Here is a 12,417-nt window from a genome sequence, read left to right on the forward strand (position 1 = left end):
CCTCGGTTGGGTTTGGGCGATTGTGAAACTTTATCTTTTAGCGATGTTTGAGGTCTCTGTTCATCCGTTTAGAGTTTTTTTTTTTTTTTTCAATTAATCAGGCTTTAAAATATCAGAAAATAATGAAAAATGTCTGACCAACTGTCAGAAAACCAAAGATACACATAAAAATGAAATGATCACATAAAAGTCCACCAATGAGAAGCTAAAACCAATGAATAGCTGGCATTTCAGGTTGACAAATGCTTTAATTGGTTAATAGATTATCCGCTGATCAAACATTGAGTAAACGTCACATCAGTTCAACACAGGTGATGATAAACAACGTTGCAGTTTTACACAGATAATGATGCATCAAATATCAAGCAAAACACAGTTTGTTGCAATAATCATCTGTTTTATTACCTTTGCTTTTATTTTTCTCATGTTATATGTGGATTTGCACATTTTGCTCTGTAACAGCTGAGTTTCAGTAGGTTTTAAAACTTATTTTTGATTATTTGATTATGACCACGATATATAATATTGTAGGATCTTAACATTGATATTTAAATTAGTCAGGTAAATGTATATAATAAATAATATTGCAGTGTCATAACATAAATATTTAAGTTAGTAGGTAAATAAATTAGCCAAGTCAATTTCTGTAACAAAACATATGGTGGGGTGTTAGCCATAATTTTGAAATGAATTAGGTAAACTTTTCAGGAAATTTATATAATAATAATATAGGATTTTGACCTTAATATTGAAAATACTCAGGTAAATTAGTCAAATAAATGTATATAATTAATAATCGTGTAGGGTCTTAGTATGAATATTGAAAGTAGACAGGTACATTTTTTTTAAAAAGTTAATAAAAAAAAGAATTGTCAGTTATAGTTATGTAATATTATGCGATGTTACCAATAATACTTAAATAAATCAGGTAAAATAGTCAAGTAAATTTATATAATAAATAATAATATAGGATTTCAGCCTTAATATTTGAATTACTCAGATAAATCAGTCAAATAAATGTATATAATTAGTAGTCTTGTTTGGTCTTAACCCAAATATTTAAATTAGGCAGGTAAATTTAAAAAACAAGAAAATAAAATAAAAATAGTCTGGTGTAGTTATATAATATTGTAGAGTGTTACCAATAATATTTAAATAAACCAGGTAAACTAGTCAGGCAAGTATTATAGGATCATAATCTTAATATTTAAATTACTAAGAAAAATGAATGTAATAAAGAATAGGATTTTAATGTTCACGTTCAAGTTATTCAGGTAAATTAATCTGGTAAATTTATATTATAAATAGCTTTGTAAGGCTTTAACCTTAATATTTAAATGAGGTAAACTAACCCAGTAAATGCATGTAATGGATATTATTGTAGGGTCTTAAAATTAATGTTTTACTAGAACAGGTAAATTAGTCAGGTACATTTATATAATATTGTACCCATAATATTTAAGCCTAAGGTTAATCTTTTGTTATTCTAAATGTGTAATATAAATATCTGTGACAAGATTGGCATATTTTACTGAACAAATTTTATGTATTTTGCCAGAAATAAGATGCTAAGAGAAAAACTGAACGTTAAGAGTGTTAATAAACTCAGTTATTCTATTATTATATCCTTGAATTATAATGAGATGCTGCTTTAAACCAGATATTTTGAACTTGTTGGGAGGATTTAATTCTTGCTGTTGGATTCCCTGGTTCGCCTGCTTGTGAAAACGGGACTTTCCGGTGAATTCGCTCCATGACTCATCTTTCTGGTCATCTCCCTGCTGGTTGCCATGACGCCATGGCGACAGAGGAGAGGAACACGTCCATTTACAGCCAGTGGCCTCCAGCTGCAGACGGGAAATCTGTCATCTGTGAATCCCCGGTTTGCACATGTCAGTCCTGAGAGACATTCGTCGTGCTTCTTCACCTTTTGTTCCCTCCTTACCTGAGTTAATATAAGTGTGATATAAATACTCGGCGGTATTCTGGTCGGCTCTCAGCCATCTGAGACGTCGTGTTCTTGTTCTTCTTCTTCTTGTTTAAAGCGTTTGATGGCTGATTCCCTCTGAGGAGACTCTGAGATAAAACAAATAGAAAAAGGATATTTAATGTTCTTACTTTGGTGACTCTCACATCATCTGAGCTGATAAGATGTTTTTATCTGTTTAATTATCAGGGCAGGGTTGCAGCGAGTGTTGGCTTTCTGATGGTAATCACTTCTTAGTCATACTGAAGTCTGGAAACACTCACTGGATGCTGCTGCTGCTGTTTGTGGCAGTAACAGATTAAGATGTTTGACCTCTTATCTGTAACAGAAACATTCAAAAACTGTAGAAATGGTGGAAATTACTGCAAAAGCTCTAAGTTAATTACAGTTAAACAGTGTCATTCTGTGGCCATGTATTGTAAAATAACAAATTACTGTTTACTAACAATACAGGTTTTTCATGAGGATGTTATGCACAGTTATGGCTAGTTTCTATTTAAGTGTTTTAATTTTTTAGTTAACATGTAAAATACAAATTTCTGTAATTTTACTAGAAATCTGTAATTTAACAAAGTAGGGAAAAATAACTTTTAGAAGTAGGATTTACCACTTTTCACTCCTTAATATAAATGTTTTTCTTTTAAATAACAGCAAAATAATTTGTGGGATCTTCAAATTAATATTTTAATTAGACAGGCAAATTAATACAGATTTTTGATGAGGACATTATTTAGAGTTATGGCTAGTTTCTTTTGTTTGTTTTTACAGATAACAGGTAAAAAAAATTTGATTTTATTAGAAATCTGTAATTGAACAAAATAGGGAAAAAATAGCTTATAAAAGAAGGATTTGCAACTTTTCAGTCCTTATACTTATTTTTTCTTTCAGAAAACAGCAAAGATCTGTAAAAAATATTTTTTCTTTAATTGATTACAGTAAAAAAAGTGAATTTACAGTCGAACATTGTAAAAGAAGAAATTGTTATTGGTAAAAATGCAGATTTTTAATGTTATTTACAGTTTGATGCATTTTTTATTACATAACATGACAAATTATTACCCTTTTCTTTGATTTAAATTAATTAATATTATAATGCAACAAAATAGGGAAAATCTGCAAAATTTCTATAAAAATGATTTACCATTTTTCAATGCTTAATATTCATACTTTTTACTTTAAAAAAACTGCTAATATTTCTGAAATAATATTCTTTTCTGCTCATTTAAATACAATAAAATAAATTACGTTGTAAAATAGAAAATCCAGATATTCCTCATTATTTACCTTTGGGTCTTTTTTATTTTTATTTATTTTTTACAGCTAACAGATTTTTTTTTGTTAATATTAGTGATTTAACAAAACGGGAAAACTGTAAAGTAATAAATAGTTTTTGAGATTTTGTTTATAACTTGTGTGATGATTTGCTGTGATATCTAAAGATGTTTAAACTGAGAAAATTGACGCGAAATGAATGTTTCTGCAAAAACAAACCTGCTTTCTTCTCTCAGATTCTCCTTTTCGTCCTCAGATTTATTTCTTTTTTTGCGTCACCGCTCTAGGAGAAGCAACCTTAACTCATTTCCCTGCTGCAGGGCGACTCTTTTCAGTCCTCATTATTCCAACCACTTGTCTTTTTGCCATCCCGCCCTTGCTCCTTATTCCATTACCCCCCCAACCTCCATTCTGTTGCTCTCTTCTCGCCCTCCACTCCATTTATTTAATGTCAACACTAAGGGGGTGTAAATTCATCACGGTGGCAGCCGCTGAGCAGAAAATGGAGGAGAAACAGTTGCTTCATTTGCAGGATAATTGCAGAAGCTCAGCTCCTGCACTTTTGTCTCTCTGCTCCGTCTGTGGTGCAAAAGTGCAGCTTAGTTTGTACCAGTTAGGTGCAGGAAAGTTTGAGTTTGGGCGTTTTGTTGGTTAAAAACTCTGTAAACGCTGTAACTCACACAACAAACACCTCACTGATAACCTGTTGAGGAGCTTCTCTGCTGCTGATTCCCTTTCAGGGTATTTTATTTACTGTATATCTTCTTTCTGTGTCCTCGCTCATGCAGCTCTGCCTGTAATAAAGCTGCAGACACGGTTACTATGACACTGCGGTCGGCCAATAGGACAGCGACTACACGGTCACGTGACCTGTGGCTATTTTGAACAGGAGCTGTATGTGAAGTGAAGCAAGCAGCTAAATTAGAGGCGCAACCCTTTGACACGGGAGAAGAAGAACAAGTAGAGGAGGAGGGAAGGTGGAAGAAGTTTGTTCATTCATTTGTTTGCTCGGTTTAACAGTAAATCCTGATGAGTTTTAGGGAGGAAACTGTACAGAGAGGTTACTGAGGACGCTGTAAACAAAAATCCCACAGAGAAACTGAGAAAATCTGGAAGCAAGGGTGTAAGAAACAACATATCCATGTACAAAAACTGTAAAAAAAATGATGACATTATAGTTAAATATATTTGTAGCTCATTTAAATATGGAATAAATGTGTAACTTTGCAGTTAAAAGTTATAAAATAAATAGCTAAAAAAAAATACATGCAGAATTTTAATGTAGGCTTTTTTTAGTCAACGTGTAATGTCTAATTTTCTGAGATGTCTGAAATTTAAAGATTTTTTTTTTTTTTAGTCCTCCTGAGATATATTTTTTCTTCAAATTATGGCAAATATCTGTTTAAAAACAGATTTTACAAAACAGGGAAAATCTGTAAAAAACAAACAAAAAAACCCAAAACAAAAGCAATTACACAGGATTTACCATTTTTAACATAATTTTTCTTTCAAATAATAGCAAATATCTCTAAAAAATATCTGTAATTTTTAAAAAAAAGTTAATTTAAATACAGCGAAAATAGTGTAATTTCATAGTCAAGTGTAAAGATAAACTGTCTGTAAAAATAATTATTTTTTTATGTGGATATTAGTGTTTTTTTACGGTCAACATGTATATTAATTAATTTTAAAAAGTTTTATTAGATGTTTTCTCTTATTTAACAAAACAGTGAAAATCTGTAAAATAACAGGTAAAACATTTACAATTTTAAATTTGGTAAATGATTTATCATTTTTTTTATTTCTAACAGACATAATTTTCCCCTAGTAAATATATGTAAAAAATGATACTTTTGCTCATTTAAATACATTTTTAAAAAACTAATTTTATGGTCAAATGTAATAAAAGAATAAATTACTAATTATAAAAATACATAAAATAAATAAAATAATATTTTAATAACATGCAAAAAAATTCATTCAAATAATGCTACATATCTGTAGTAATATATAAATGTGTAATTTTACAGTTAAATGCTACTAGATATTGTCTTTGATTCAACAAAATACAGAGAATCTGTGAAATACTAGTAAATTGCAGCCATAAACTATTAAAAAGTGTTACAGTGTAGTTTCTACTTTGTCTCTCCTCTTGTCGACCTTTATTTCAGAGTTCTGTGTCTCATTGTTTCCTGAAGCCTTTTCTTGATGTGACGTGATTCTGGTGGACGAGTGACTCAGTCTGTCCCTCTATCTCTACATTCTGCTGCATCACCGGCTGTTGTAGTGAATCTCGAACGTCATTTAAGCGTTTTTCTGTGTATAAACCTCCCCGTGATTCCCCATCGGGGTCCGTTAACCTTGTTTGAGGCGGTTCGGTGTCGGGATGCACCTGTTCGCTTCAGAAGATGAGTCAGAGCCGGTCGGCGGGGGCGGCTCTTATTGTCCTCATTAGATGCAGCTCGCCGCTCGCAGGATCGTCCCTCGCTTTGAGCGTCTCAGTAAATGAAACCGGAAGATAGGATGGGGGGGAGGATGTGGCTGTCGTCATGGTAACGGGGAGTGTCCACATCAGTGGCTGCGACAGGTGGCGGAGCTAGAATCAACAGGAGTGTTTGGTCTTTTCATTTCAGACACGTGGAACGTAGCAAGAGGAGGATTAATAATCACGCGTTAATACAAACAGACGCGGCACCAAGTATTCTCTCTGCGTATATTTACACCTCCAGGCTGGTTGTTGTCTCCGAAATGTGTTTTTCTTCACAAAAAGTTAGTTGTTTTTGTTTTGACAGGAAAATTATATTGGTATTTTGCACTTATTCGATCGTTAGAGTAGAAAACAGACAGAAAACAAGTGAGATGTATGATCTGCCATAAAAACCCTCAAAAATCAAACTAGAGACATGCACTGTTATAAAAAACTGCTGTAAAATGTTATTTTCTGTAATTAAAATACAGTTTCTGACCTTAATTTGGCAAATTCTCTATTTATTTTGGCTTTCCAGTGTTTAATAAAGATCGTTAACATGAGCAAACACAAATAAATCACCTATAAATATGATAGAATAATGTTATAATACAAATAATCAGGCTTAGTACTGTTATTATTTGGGTTTTATTCTATTATTTTATTGCAAAAAATCTTGAAAACAGTGTCAAATACATAATATTAAGTAACATAATTGTAAAGCTAGTAATTCAATTTCTTATTGTAAGATCACTTCAATTAGAAGTTTGAGTTTTCATTATAACTTCATGCAAAAAATCTTAATATTTAAGTCGACCTATCTTGTAAAAAAAAATCTTGTAAAATCTTGTAAAAAAAAAAAAAAAGGAAATTGGTGTTTTAAATCTAAGGACTTTGCATTAAATTGCGAGAATCTTGATCATACCAAGCTTAATAGGAATCTTTACATAAAAATCCTGTATATTTGACAAATATTTCATGTTAAACATTTATAGAAATATTGGATTTACCTTTGGGAAAAAGTAAAACTGTGGTTATTTAACAAAGGCTTATGATAATTTCTGTAATAAACTGTTGATTTTCGATCATATCAGGTATAAAAATCGTTTTTTAAATGCAACTTTACATCTAAAAAAATACATTATATACTTTGATCCATAGTCTAATGTTTCAGATTTATTGACAAAATAATACATGGAAAACTCCAAGTATCCTAACAGTGTTGTGGGCACCATGACACCAAAGACTTCCTTCATTCTTTAAAATAAGAAACAGTAGCGTATAAAACTATTCAAGCAACAGCAAGATGGCAGCAAACAGCAAGAGTTATGATATCCTTTATATTCTGTGCATTTCCCACCTTGTCTACAGCTGACATTTGTATTAGAGCTTAACTTCACCCCTGAAACTTACGTCAGATATTTGTTTTTTTACGCTGTTAGTTGATACTGAAGTGTTGCCGAGATGAGGAGTTGGCTACAGAGGTCTCGCTGGCTTCGTTCTTTTTTTATTTTCAGACTTCTTCAGCCTCGTCTGACTTTGCCTCAACTGACTTAAGGTGACTTCTCAGATTTCCTTCAGCTCCCTGTGGAGCCACAAAATGCTTTGATAGGACGTCTTCATGGATGAGATGGCAGCATTCAAGATCTGTAAACGCTTTTCTGTGTAAAATATTTTTTACCTGTTCGACCATTAGTGCAGCCGATATTTCTTTTAACCCTTTGAACCTCGCAAGCCGTTGGTGAGTTTGAAAGACATGTTATCTAAAATAACTAAAACGACAGCGTACAAAATGAAATAATCACTAAGTGTTCAATTTTTCGACAATCCTTGAAGTACTCACTTATGACTGTGTTGTTAAACTGGAAAGTGTAACCAAATCTAAGCTTAAAGTTGTGACATTTCATCAAAACCTCTTCATTTAAAAATTTGCAAAAATTTAATCATTTGCACAAACTAGATTCTGTAAAAAACAAAAAATTCTGTGTTTATCTGCACAACTGGAAAGCCGTAAAGAAACCAGGTGCAAAAATTCAGGGAGTTTTTAACTGACCTAGAATGAACTGCAGGCAGTGTTTGCACCGAGCAGATGTGAGATAGTATGGAAGTATGGAAAAAATGTAAAAATGTAAGATCGGATTCAACTTCTAGTCGTACTTGTGTTGCTTCTGCAGAGGTGCAGGACTTTATATTGCAGTGAAAAATGAGTCACAGTGAACAAGCATTTGGAATTTGGAGGATTAATCATTAAAATACCAAATACTGACTTAAACGAACCATGTGTAAGAATGTGAAGCATTTTGCAGGTATTATTTGCTTTTTCTTACATGTGAACTCAACACAAACCATCTCAGACTCTCTCACCGGCCAACAGCGTGTGGACTGATTTCTATTTTAAAGGATTCCTGAGTGCATTACCTCAATGCTGAAACTGTGCAACGGTAGCTAACGTTAGCTTAGAAATGGATCTGAATAATACGCAGGGAACCTTTGAGATTCCAATTCAAATTACCAAAAAAAAAAAAAAACAAGAATTCACAGCAAACTTGGGTTTCACATCTGTCTTTTTTTGAATCCTGACCCACATGTGTTTGCTGCAAATCAAATTTATTCAAAAAGCCCATTTAATACCAACAAAAGCTGAATGACAGGCCGTGAAACACAATAAAACACAGTGACTTCAAGGCAAATCTGAATGCACAACAATAAAATTAAAAGAGTGGAAAGTTACAACACCATGAGAAATGAAATCGCGATGTTGAGCTCTACTTGAATCGAATTCCAATGACATGAAGAGGAAGTAAAATCTGAGCAGATCCAGAGACGTGAAGGCTCAAGCGCCTCTATTTTCATACCTGGATCTCAAAACATCCAGGTTCATCGAACTCTAACTGGGTATGAAAATACAAAATTTCTGCTAAATTAACATTAAACCTTACATGTAAACATTAAAATCTTAAAATCAACCCCAAACCGGACCAAAAAGCTGATGTTATGTGATCACATTTTTATTTGTACTGGCAGAAGTCGCATTTTGCATCAGCTTCAGACACGAAGTAGACATCTCCTCTACGCCCACATACAGAGAAAAGTCTAATCGAGTGGTTATAAAGGCAAGAATGACTTTAATCGGTCTTGGATGGAAGTCGTAATTGAAAAAAAAATTCTGTTTTGACCCCCGATCTGATCCGTCTGCCGAACTTGAAGGACCCGTCACCGATCATGCTGAGGTTTTTCTCAAAAGATCGATTGTATGAAGCCAAAAGGCCAAGAGTGACCTAAATGAGAAAACTTCTGTAACACTAGATGACATTTTATTATTGTAGTTTGCTATTTAACCCTTCAAACCCCGGGCAGTTTGAGCGTTTATTGCCCCTGTGCCATTTTTACTCACTGTGGGCTCATTTTTCACTGCAGCATAAAATCCTACAGCTCTTTGGAAACGGAACAAACATGAAGAAGTCGAGAGAACTCAGAAAATGTCTTCTGTGTGGTCAGAATGACATAAATCACTGATAAAGATGAATGAAACTTAATTTTTTGTAAATATTAATTTTACAAAATTAGTAAAAATTTGGAGTCAACATGTAGAACATTTTTCCAAGTTCCCACTGGTACAACACTGGGAATATAAATGCTGATTCTTCATACTACAGATATTTGACTTTACTTTTTAAACTTGTTTCTATACTTGTCTCCCCTCTGCTCTGTGTAAACACTACCTGCAGTTCAGCTGAAAATATTCAGAATTTTTGTCACATGACAAATGATTTGATGCAGCTCAGTCACTAATTGGTTCTCAGTTGTGCCAAGAGATGCAGTTTTATTTTGATTTTGACAGAATTGGTTGGAGTAAATGGTTTATTTTTGTCTTTTTTTTTTTTTTAAATGAGACGGAATAAATTTTGTCGTCACACATGAAATGTTCAAGGACTGTCAAAAGTTTTAAAATATGATGATTCTCTCTATTTTTACAGGTTCTGGTTCTAATAAAGGTTATGATTTTGGTGATATGTTTTTTTATATAGTTTCATGTGAATTACTAACACGGTTTTAGTCAAGAGAGTAGAAATTTTTGTTTTTTAAAGGATCAGGTTAAAGCTAATGGTTTGTTTATGGCAAATGTCTAATTGAGACATGAAATATAACAATTTTAGCAATACATTTAGTTATTTATTCTGACAGAAGGGCATATCACGCATGAGTGGTTCAAAGACCGTCAGAAAGGTGAGAATCTGATGATTTTTTCTGTTTTTACAGTTTATTTCTCTGATAAATGGAGTAATTTTAGTGATTTTTTCTTTGTAAAGACAACTTGCTGGCAGGTGTTGGAGTTCAGAGGGTTCACAGTGATGCATTGAACATGTTGGTGTACTTAAAAAAAAACAAAACTGTTCTTTACATGTATATATTCCTCCAAATGAAAACTGTTGGTTGGAGCTGAATTACTGCTTGTTTCATAATTAACTGAGGAGTGCAGTATTTTTAGAGCAAATGCTGTATTTTGGGTGACTAAAAAACCAACAAACATTTAGACATGTAGAAAAATGTGATTTTGAAAAAACATCATCATTTTCAGCTTAGATTTTTCTTTCTTTTCAGTTTTAAGGGCATTTTGCATATGAGTGGTTCAAAGACTGTCAGAAAGTTGAAAATCTGATGGTTTTTTCTGTTTTTACAGTTTGTGGCTCTGATAAATACTGTAATTTCAGCAGTTTAGTTAATAAAACAACCTGCTGGCAGGTGCTGAGGTTCAGAGGGTTCACAGTGATGCATTGAACATGTTGGTGTACTTCAAAAAAATAATTAAAATGGTGTTCATTACTCATATTCCTCCAAATGAAGACTGTTAGTTATAGCTGAATTACTAATGGTTTCATAGTTTTACTCAGTGCACAAATGTTGTTTTTTTTTTCTTCCAGAATCAGGTTAAAGCCAACATTTAAAGAAATATCACGATTTTAACTTTAGGTTTGGTTATTTTTGGTCAGATTTAAGGACATATCTCAGATGAGTAGTTCAAAGACTGCTGGAAAGTTGAAAATCTCCTGTTTTTTCAGAGTTTGTTGCTCTGATAAATGCTGTAATTTTAGCAGTTCATTTAATAAAACAACTTGCTGGCAGGTGCTGAGGTTCAGAGGGTTCACAGTGATGCACTGAACATGTTGGTGTCGTTTTAAAAAATAATAAAAAATAGTGTTTATTACTCATATTCCTATAAATGAAGACTGTTGTTTGTAGCTGAATTACTAATGGTTTCATAGTTTAACTAAGGAGTGTAGAAGTTTCTATTTATTTAGTTTTCCAGAATCAGGTTGAAGCAAACATTTGAAGAAATACTACAATTTTAACTCTAGATTTGGTTATTTTTTTCAGATTTAAGGGCATATCACAGATGAGTAGTTCAAAGACTGTCAGAAAGTTAAAATCTCTGATAAATGTTGTAATTTTAGTGATTTTCTTTTTTTTCGGCAGGTTTTGGGGTTCAGAGAGTTCGCAGCGATGCATTGAACATGTTGATGTACTTTGAAAAAATAATAAAAATAGTGTTTATTACTCATATCCATCCAGTTTAGGCATCAGAAATCTACTCAGTAGAAGCACAGAAGCTCTTACGCCATTTTGGCTCCGGTGCCGAATTAAATTCCAAACAGTTTGCGGCCACAGCGCTGGGATTCTTGTTGTAGTGTGTTGTCTGACTACACGTGTGCGGGGAGTTTTTCATCATCGTTGCATACGGTCGATGTCATCTTTGTGCATTCTCACCTCTATTTTAAAAGCCCACACCTAGTGACTCACTTCTTCTGCCTGGCACATTCAGCTGTCCGCATTCTTGTCAGTACCTCCTACAAAGCGCCAGGCAGCCTGTCAGCTCCAAGAAAAAAAAAAAAAAGAAAGAAACCAGCAACAAGAGAACAAGTGGGATTGTTATATAAATTGAACACTCGAACACTTGCCTCCCTCGCTGCTGCTGCTTCTGCTGCTGGTTTTATTGTGCTGTGGAGTCTGGATGAGGGTCAGCAGGGGAAGAGTCAAGTTACAGTTCATGAGTGCTGGATGTGTTGGAAACTTTAGCCACTTCATGAGAAATTTATATCCTCGCTGATATTATAAACAGTCCTCGGGCCATTTTTTTTCTCTCTCTCTGTCTGCACTTGACACACCCACACACCGAGTCTATTGTGAAAAAAAGATTCAACACCTCAGCCGCGGTGGAAATGTCGGCCCGTTTGTTTTGCATCCTTTCCACCTCAAATTACACAGAGTCAGCTTTCAGGCGGCTCGAAGGTCAGGGTCGCTTTAATGTTTACGTGGGTTTCGCTTCTCGAGGCCGTCGTGACATTAAGATTTCAAAAATACAGCGAAGGCAGGCAGAGACCTTTTAGTTTTCAGTCTCAGGATCTGAGGAAAGATGCAAACCTGAACGATGAACAAACAGCAGAATGTCACACCTGTATGAATTATGGAGTTTTTACAACTTATTCTAGTTGGTATTCTGCAGTTTTTGTCCTCTGAAATCTATAGTTTTACACTTTTTTACATGTGCAAATGCACAAAGATTTCCAAATGTACATGTCTAATGTCTAAAAGTGAGTTAAAAACGCCTATCACAGTTGGTATGATATAGATTTATCCCATCTGACACCATACCACAAGTTTTACAACATTTATGTACCATTTTTTACATAAA

General features: G+C 33.6%; 1 protein-coding gene across 4 annotated transcripts in view; it reads left to right on the forward strand.

The window, feature by feature from the left end:
• cacnb1 (calcium channel, voltage-dependent, beta 1 subunit) overlaps positions 1-12,417 on the forward strand; it is a 59,031-nt gene that overhangs the window by 21,513 nt on the left and 25,101 nt on the right. The gene's annotated exons all lie outside the window — the stretch shown is intronic.

Source organism: Amphiprion ocellaris, chromosome 19, assembly GCF_022539595.1.
Source record: "Amphiprion ocellaris isolate individual 3 ecotype Okinawa chromosome 19, ASM2253959v1, whole genome shotgun sequence".
Classification (NCBI taxonomy): Eukaryota; Metazoa; Chordata; class Actinopteri; family Pomacentridae; genus Amphiprion; species Amphiprion ocellaris.